Raw genomic sequence first — 9,408 nt, forward strand, 5'->3', positions numbered from 1 at the left:
TTAGCTCTCCCACCCTTCATCCCGGGGCTCAGGCCTTGAAGAGGTCAACTAGGCCTCACCTTGGTAGGCAGATATTGAGAAAGTGGTGCAAAGAGAAAGCCATCAGCCTCAACCTCAGATCTCCCCCCCCCCCCCAATCCCCTTAGCCAGAGGTAAATTAAATGTAACAAAGTGATAGCCATCAAGTGTAGTGGTTTCAACAGCTTTTCAGGCTGAAGGAGCCACTCGTAGATTTGGGCGAGTGAGGGGGGCTTGCTCTCCTTGTTTGGCGTTACCCAAAGTCACTTTCTCCCCCTGTTGGGGATTCAGAGAGCGCGCAGAAGCCGGAGAGCTCCAGGGCCAACAAGGGCTTTGGACCACTGGCTATAGCAGGCTGAAAGCCAAGCTGCTCTGGTGCTGCTCTGACTCTCTCAGGTCTGCCCGCACAAGGCCTATCCGGAGCGCTCCTCCACGGTCTGGGTAACCCCGCGGCCACTGGGCTGCGAGGGGGAAACGCCAGTACAAGCCCAGAGTACAGCCGGCCTAGGCTCCAGATTTAAGATTGACGCCCCCCCCCCCCCCCGCAGGAAGACAAAGTAACAAACTGAAGAACTGGGCTTGGTTTTTGGTGTTTGTTTGTTTGTTTGTTTTTAAACACAAGATTTTTATTAAAATTCTTATTTAAAAAAATCGAAAGCTTTCAGCGCCCGGCGCTCTTGGGGAACCACGTGGAACTGCTGAGTTCCAAGCTCCGGGTCTCAGGAGATGGAAAAGGGGGTCGAGGTTGTTTTTCCTACACATATTTTTCTTTTTCATAGTTGAAAAAAATGTTTGCACTGAACAAATTAAAAATAAAATTAAAATAAAAAAAAAAACCGATGCAACTCAAACATAACCCACCCAAAACAAACGACAAAGAGAGTCAGGCCCGATGGGGATACAGGCCCATCCACAACGTCATTTGGCAACGATCACTAGCGATATTTACAACGAAGAGCGGAAATTTGCCACCAGTTGTCAGAACGTGTACATGGCCATAAATATTTAGCATTTTCTTATAAAAAAGAGATCCTCTATATTTTAAGTGTTCTCCACTTGCTTTAGAAGGCTGACAATATCGCTACTCACACAAACATAGTTTACAAAATTCACGAAAGCAGTGCGGGGGGGGGGGTATGGGGTGGGGGCTGGCTGGTCCTTTCTCTTTTCAAGTGACAACGTTAACGGTTGGGATGGTTTGGTCCCTCAGGGAGAGGCAAAGAAGCGAAGCTGCACAAACACTTCTGTAAACACGGCTTAGAGTTCTACCCTCTCCAAAAGTTCAAAGGAGAGAGCGATGGGCAGAGTGGATGGAATCTGCCACTCGAGGAGGCACAGGCAACCTCCCGGTGCCTCCTCACTGAGCCGAGAGTCCGACTCGACTCTATAATAATAATTATAATAATAATAACAACAACCGTGGTAAGGATCGAGTCCTCCTCGCCACTGCCGCCGCCTGGGGTGGGGCCAGGGCCTAAGGTCTCCAGTCTTGGAGGGGCGGCGCTCACCAAGTCCACTGCTGGGCCTGGACCAGGGGCGTGTGCTGTCGGGTACTGGGGGGTGCTGGCCGAGCTGTACTGGGCGTTGTACTGCATGTGCTGCAGCGACTGAGCGCTGTAGCGGAAAAGGGGATGCCTGCCTGGAAGGTGGCGGCTGCCAGGTCCTGGGCTTTGAGCGCGTGGCACGGTTTTGCCGTCCCTGACCAAGACCGGCACTGCCACGCGGCGCGGCGAGGGCAGAGGCGTCACCTCCATACCTTTCTCGGCCCGGGCACGTTTCATCTTGTAGCGATGGTTCTGGAACCAGATCTTGACCTGCGTTGGGCGTGAGACGGATGAGGCTGGCCAGGTGCTCGCGCTCGGGCGCCGACAGGTACCTCTGCTGCCGGAAGCGCCGCTCCAGCTCGTAGGTCTGCGCTTTGGAGAAGAGCACTCGGCGCTTCCGCTTCTTGCCTGCGTCCCCCCGCCGCCCTGGGTCTCCTTGTCATTGTCCGGTGACTCGTCAGCCGAGGGCTCTGGGGACTTGGAGCTCGAGTCTTGGGGGGGAGCGCTGGCCGCCAGCCCGTGCACTGGGTGGGGGGTGGGGGGAGAGAAGCGCATCAGGCGCCTGGAGGCCAAGTGCCACCTGGGCCACCCCGAGTCCCAAGGATCTTCCGTGGGCCCTTGGCCCGTTGGACCAGCCCAGACCCGCTGCCTTTGCAGCAATCCCCGCCCGAGGAAGCCGTCGGGGTCCGCTAGGGTTCAGAGGAGAGTCTGCGCAGCAGGGGGTTCTGAGGCACAAGTTTCTAGGGGTTACCCTCTATTCAGGAGAATTTAGTGGCGAAGCAGAGTGTGGACGGTCATCGAGGGTTAAGGGCTCTGGCCCCCTTAAACCGTTTCCTCTCTGGAGAGACGTGGGCAGATTTTTAAAAGGAAAACCTCACAATCCCAGCATTGATGGGTTTGGCGGGGTAAAGCAGGTTTGGGGGGCTTTCGCTTTTGCTTTCGGGCTTTCTGGACGAACACACACACACACACACACACACACACACACACACACACACGACGCGGGCACCACACATATTTCTTCCTTTTCCCTTTCCTCTTTCTTTCTTTCTTTCTTTCTTTCTTTCTTTATTTCTTTCTTTCTTTCTTTCTTCTTCTTCTTCTTTTTTTTTTTTTTTTTTTTTTTTTTTTTACAATCATGCAGGGGCAGAGATGAACTATTATACCCAAAGCCTCCTCCACCCTCTGCCGCTAGCCGGACCTTGACCAGGGATCCCTGCTCCAGGGTGCAAAGCCAATTCCTCTGGGGCATCTGATTCCAGGGTACTCCGGCCAGAGCCGTAAGTCCGGTTGACATCTCTAACCAGCTCTTAGAAAACATCCCTCTTGTCCTTTGCTTTAATTTCTCCCGTGGAAAATATATGACATCAAGTATTTTGCAGGGACTGGGGAGGGATGTCTATTGAAAAGGGAAAAGGACATACGAAACAAATGTTTCAAAATCTAGGGATCCAGGATGGGACTTGAACATTAAATGGCTTCTTCCCCTTAACTCCCATCGTCCACCCGGGTCACTGCCTCAGCAATGGAGGCAGCCACAGCCGTTGCGGCCAAGTTTCGCTACTTACGGGAGTACTGAAGGCCCTCGGTGCTGGCCAGCCAGCGAGTGTAGGGGTTGTCGCTGCTGTCGTAGAAAGGACTCTTAAGGGGCAGGCTCTGCACAGCGTCCAGGGCGCCCTGCCCCAGCGGCCCGGCCCTCTTGGCGGGCTCCGGCCCTTCGCTCTCCTCCTCCGGCCCTTCGGCCACCGAGCCTTCTTCATCGTTGGTGTCCGGAAGGTCCAAGATGTCCTTGACTGAAAACCCCGTCTTTGTGTTGGTCAGCGACATGGTTCCGGTCCCCGCAATTTATGCCACAAAGTTGTAGCCTCACTTGGTCAATTCGTGACTCTCCCCAGCCCTGGCGGGCGGGGGAGGGGGTTAAGGAAAGGAATGGGGGAAGGGATGGGGGATGGGTTTTAATTATTGGGATAATTATTATTTAAAAATGAGAGGACAACTATGGGAAAAAGGGAAGGGGGAAAAATAATAAAGCCCACCCTGGTGCCTCTCTCTTCTCAGAAAGCACGCAGAAATGTAGGCTGTGACTGGCGGCCTGCGCGCCCAGCGCCGCGCGGCCTCAGTTTGTAACTCCAGGAGAGGTGCCAAGGTGCCGTCAGCTCCGGCTCCGGCGGCCGCTCCGCGCGCGGTGGCGGCTGGTGGCGAGGAAAAAATGGGCCATTGCCCGAGCGATCAGTCCATATAAGGCTGGGCTCCACTCACGAACCTGGGGAGGGGGGGGAGGGGGAGAAAGAGGGAGGGAGGAAAAGAGGAGGGGATCGAGGGAGCGAGAGAGGGGTGAAAAAAAAGGGGGGAAGAGACATTAAAACCGCCAAAGGTTGGCCACGTGTGGGCGGGGTCTTGGGAGTCAAGTGGATGAAGACAGTATTTGCAGATGTGAAATTGTGGGTTTTGGGGAGCTCTGCGCTCCCAGCCAACGGCCCTCTAGAGCAAGATGAGAGGTGTAACGTGTCAATTAATTGCAAAGATGGGGAGAGCTTTTTTTTTCTCCTTCAGTATTTACATACAAAGGACCACCGCGTCCGCTCGCGAGTCCACACACTTGAAAAGAGCCGTTTTAACAAATTGCATCTTAAGGGAGGGGGGGGGTTGGGGTGAGAAAGAAAACAAAACAGAAATGAGGCGGGGGGGGGGGGGGCAAAGAATCCTTTTTAACATTCACAGGTTCCTACCTCTCCAAGCCCCGTGCACAAGTCCCCCCACCCCAGCCCCCCAGCTAGCCAGAAAATTAGCGTTTTGTGGTGCCTTTGGAAAAGGGGGAGGGGTGAAGGCTGAGCCGCTGAAATCGCTTCTTCCCATCGCTGGTGGCTCCCTAAACAAGATCCGGTTCAAATGGCAAGAGCCCAACTTCTGTAAGCCTCCTAGGTCAATATTTTGGTTGAAGCTTAAGGATGAGTACTAGAAATGACAAGTCAAGTAATTGATTCTAGTTAACCGCGAAAGAGCTGGAAACCCAGGAGAGGAATAGACTTGGACATGCCAGAGCTACCACTGAGGACCACCCCCCTCCGGCCGCCTTTATTTGCTAAGACTCATTTACACCCCCCCCCTCCAGCCCCCAATTTCCTAGCGGAGGAAGAAGACTGGCCCTCCACTTTCTGCTCTGCGGGCGGTCTAGGGCAGGGAGGGGAGCCTGCCGCTCTAGCAGTGGCAGGGTTCAGACCTGCGCCCTAGCTCCTTTGGCCTCTGCTTAATTCCAGCTGGCGAAGGGAAGAGCCTGGGTCCCCGGCTACCTTTTTATTATCCCAGCCTCTCAGGCCATCTACCCTTCCAACCTTCAGCAAAAGGTGGAGCGACGGGAAGAAAGAGAGGCGGTAGTGTGTGTGTGTGTGTGTGTGTGTGTGTGTGTGTGTGTGTGTGTGTGTGTGTGTGTTTGCTCCTCCTATCCCGGTGAAGACCCAGAAAGCTACAGAGAAGAGGTCGAAGGGCCAGCGGATGTTGCTGTGTTGTCTTGGAGTTTGCTTCTTTCGTGCAAATGTTTAGTTTCTCCAGTTTTGTTCTCCTCGGGGAGTGCGCTAAGGGCGTGCTCCAGGCTTCCAGTTGGCATTAGGTTAGTGAGAACTTTCCAACAACCTCTTTCAAATCTGGGGGCTGAGCTTCTCTGAGACAGGAAGGAAAATGCTGTATCTTACACACCCTTCATCCTATTTAAATTTAGGAGGTGCGAGGCAGCAAGTTTGCTACATACCACTTGTTCGCCCCACTTAACCTCAGGAGTGGGCTTAGCTTGTGTGTGTGTGTGGCAGAGAAGACCAGGCTTGGTTCTTTTCACTTTTTCTAACTGTCCTTGTTTGGGTTGGCGAAGCAGAGCGCTCAGGCGCCGAGTCCTTCAAGCGCACAGCTGCTTGGGCCGCGGCGGCGCCCCCACCACCCCCGGGTTTCTAGAGCCTTGTGACAGCGCCTCACTCCGAGCTGCTCAGCGGCTTTCTGCAACTCTCGCTGCCTCGCCCCCAGTATGTGACGTGGGTGACAATGGCTCAGGTTGGAGCGAGCCCCACGTCGGCGCGTCCTGGGTGGTCGGACCCGGGCAAACACAAATACAAACCGATTGCTAAGCTGCGGACAATGAGGGAAATGTAGACAAATGTCCCGCTCCCGTTGGAAGCCTTTGTCCAGGCCCGGTTTTTTGCATTTATTTCAGTGGCGAAAATAATACATGATTGACGCTCTCTTTCAATGTGTCCTAACTGTTTGGAATAAATCTAAGGTTGTCCCTAGTTGTCATGGCATTCAACCCTTTTCAATGGACTATCTCTTCATTCATTTCTGAATCCGTCCACAATATTTAAGGAAACCCCTGCATGTCGATGTTCCCCATTCCTCTTTCTCTTACTTTTCTTTTCTCCTTTCTTCCTCCTCCACCCCCCCCCCCCCCGCAAGAATTAGTATCTGGTTTGAAAACGTGTTCCTCAAACTCATTACTTTCTGTGTCTTTCCCCCACTTCTATTTTTCCAGCTTCGTTCTCAGCTTTAGTGCTGTTGCCTCTCCCTCCCCACTTTCAGGCTGGGCTCCCTGCCCAGCAGGGTGGGAGGGGGGAAAGTCAGCTTTCAGAAGTCGGGGGTGGGGTGGGGGAAAGAACCCAGTTTGGATCCAGGGGTAGGATGGGCTTGCTACACCATTGTTACTCGGTGGCTAATAAATATTGGGGAGAAATAGTTTCTCAATTCAAGCACTGCAGGGAAAAAAAAAAAGTTTCTCCCTTTGTTCCTCCTCCTACTTCTCCGTTCAGAGGGGGACTTCTTTGAGGATCAGGGGAGCCTCTTTGGGGGGGCCAGAGGACTGCTTGGTTGGATCAGGCCAATTCTTGAAGCGGGTAGAAAAGGGGTCGCTTGTTAGCAGTCTCAGAGGCACCTTTAAGGCTCTGATGTGGGTGTTCCTCTGGGAGCTACCTAGAGCCTGCTCATTCCCTTGTTAGAGTTACCTAACACTCTTTTCCAACTTTACTCTTTGGCTTTTCCTAGGCATAGTGGGCCTTTCTCCTTAGAAGCAATCAGTGGCTATTGACCATGCATGCTTCCCAGCAAAGTGCACCAGAGAATTGTTTGTTTTCCTCAGGGAATCCTGGGAATTAATGGTGGGGAGGGAGTGCTTGCTTGGGTGCTTTGAGACAGACGTCCCTTAGCCCCAGTTTACTGAGGCAGCACAAGTTCACAGAGGCTGGGGCTGTCAGAACACCCACTCTTGGGTCTCAACTAAAGGGGACTATAAAGCAGTTCAGCCCACAGGCACTTTTTCTGGATTACCTGAGGGCCCATCCTTCCCCTGAGGACTCAGGAAGCCACCTGGCTCTTGTCCAGCTCTACCCTCACCTCTTACACTAAGCTTTGAAGGTCTGTGGGTACTGGGTACTGGACAAGGGGGGGGGCAAGAGAAACTCAGGCCTTGCCTTCAGCTGCGAATCACCACAGCAAGACGTGCTCTTTCCATCTTTTCCTAGGGGACCCGGGGAGTTCTGTTGCCACCCTTTCGTGGCCCCTGGGGTTTCCTCATCTGCCTTCCAAAGCGTTAACATTTGCAATTGAAAAGACGAAGGAAGCCCGCTGGGATGCTAGTAATTGAGGGGGAGAAACTGGGCTTGTTAGGAGAAGATCATAAAATGCAAGTCCCCCAGGGGTAGCAGGCAGACCTGGGAAGGCCAGCACAGGCACAGCTGGAGGCAGGGGACTAGACTGCCGCCTGGAAGAGCCAGCTCCAGCGTCCTCTAGACTTCTCGGGCTGGGCTTAGGGTCAAAAGAATGGACGGGTCAGAGGCAAAGGAATTTCTAACCAAATTAAACAAGCAGTTGTATTCTAAGGACACCCCAAAGGCCTCCCAGAGAGAGTCACAGCTAGGCCTTTGGACCATCTTCATGGCGAAATCCTACATATCCAGCAGGATGAGAGGACCCAGTCGCGGCTCCTTCCCTCTTTGAAGAGTCTGGTATCAATGCCCCGCCATACTGATTTTGCCAATTCAGAATATGCGAGTGCCTGCTTGTTCTGGCACCAGTTTCAACTCTGCAAGGACCTGCGCTAGTCTTGTCCACGCGGAATTCTTTAGTAAGCTCTTTCCAGGCTCTGTCTTTGAGGCCAGGAGAAGACAGCGTTTTGAGTTTGTGTTTGGGCTAAGCTGCTGTAGTAGTAGGCCGGCCTCGAGTCTCACTCTAATGGGTCTTCTCCTAATGTTGCAAACTTAGTTGAAGTGGGCACTAAAGTTCTACACAGAGCCACCCTGGGCTAGAGGGAGACCTGTCTGGCATCTTTAGTGAAATAGCGCACACTTCTCCTGGGTCAGCCTGACTTCTGGAGCCCTGCTCCAGCAGCCCCTTGGTCTTTATCTTCAGACTTTCAGTCTCCCAACCCTTAGAAGAGGCGCGGCGAGTTACCAGCGGAGGAAGTTACCGGAGGAAGGCTCCTTTCTCCCCAGAAGCTACAAAAGAACCTTCCTTGGGATGTTTGGAGGCGCAGAGGGGTCGGGGGTGAGGGCTCATCTGGCTTCTGTTGTTGAGCCCTGGAACAGACTGAAGCACCGGCTCAGGAGGCTGGAGAGCACGGCGGCCGAGCTGAACAATCGCTGGAGGCCCAGGAGGGGAGGAGAATGTACACAGGCTAAGTGGCTCCACTCCAGGACAAGTGGCCCTCTAAGTTGGCCGGTGTTTACCTGTTTACTTTCCAGGTAGCTCAAACCACGAGTGCCCTTTTCTGCGCTCAGGAGCAAGGGGCCGCCTACCTGCGACCTGCTTTAAGGACTTTTCCCCTTTCGGCTCCGCGGCTCTACGCCCCTGTTGGGGAGGGGGGTGAGTTCTAAACTCGAGCAAAAGCGCTAAGGAAGAGCGGTAGTTTGGGAAAGTCCAAAGAGGCTTTGGCACTTTCCTCTCTTTGGCAGGAGTCTCCCTGTGCGTATGGATGAAACAGCGCTTCTAGCCCCAGTCCCCCATCTTGGCTGGGCTTGGTTGGCCTCTTGGGACTTTTGAGTTCACATCTCCCCCTTTCCGGTGATGAAATCTTGCTGGGTAGGTGCATTCTCCAGATGAAGGAAAGGCAGATGAAGTCCTAGGGGCGGGGGTGAGGGTGGGAATCTTGAGCATCGGATCCAAAGGGAGCAGGCGACCCTGAAGTGTCCAAAGCTTCAGCTATCCTCAGGGACCCCTCGTCCTCACACCTGCAAAGCACTTCCAATCATGAAAAATACAAGGTCTCTTCCCTTCATTTGGAAACACTATTTATTTGACTTTTTTATTTTTCTTTCTTTCTTTCCTTCTTTCTTCCTTCTTCTTCTTCTTCTTCTTCTTCTTCTTCTTCTTCTTCTTCTTCTTCTTCTTCTTCTTCCTCCTCCTCCTCCTCTTCCTCCTCCTCCTCCTCTTCTTCGCCTCCTCCTCCTCCTCCTCCTCCTCTTCCTCCTTCCTTCCTTCCTTCCTTCCTTCCTTCCTTCCTTCCTTCCTGGAATAAAAAGGGGCTGAAAAGAAACCCCCTTGCTGGTAGAGTGTGTGGTTGAGCTCTCAGGCTCTCAGGCTCACCCCGCACACCCCAGCTCAGATAACAACCTTCAAGTGGATTAGTTTATTGTCTGGTTAGTGCTAAGGTGCAGGCGTTTGTCTTCTTTCACTCCCGAAACAAAGCAGTGCACCTTCCTGTTCCAGCGAGGATTAATGGCGCACACACAAAGGTTTTGTCCGAGGAGAAAGGTTTATTTTATCTCTCGTTGGAGGCAGAGAGTGGTATGCACTCTAAATAGAGGGACATGGAAAATGGCTCCCATTCTGATTCCTGTGGGCGGTCATAAAGATCATCAAAAAAAAAAAAAAAAAA

General features: G+C 53.0%; 1 pseudogene; it reads right to left on the reverse strand.

Moving 5' to 3' along the window:
- Positions 1 to 1,522: 1,522 nt before the first annotated feature.
- LOC117702529 (homeobox protein Nkx-2.2-like) lies at positions 1,523 to 3,529 on the reverse strand (annotated as a pseudogene).
- Between the last annotated feature and the right edge of the window lie 5,879 nt (positions 3,530 to 9,408).

This window comes from Arvicanthis niloticus, unplaced genomic scaffold (assembly GCF_011762505.2).
Source record: "Arvicanthis niloticus isolate mArvNil1 unplaced genomic scaffold, mArvNil1.pat.X pat_scaffold_913_arrow_ctg1, whole genome shotgun sequence".
Lineage (NCBI taxonomy): Eukaryota > Metazoa > Chordata > Mammalia > Rodentia > Muridae > Arvicanthis > Arvicanthis niloticus.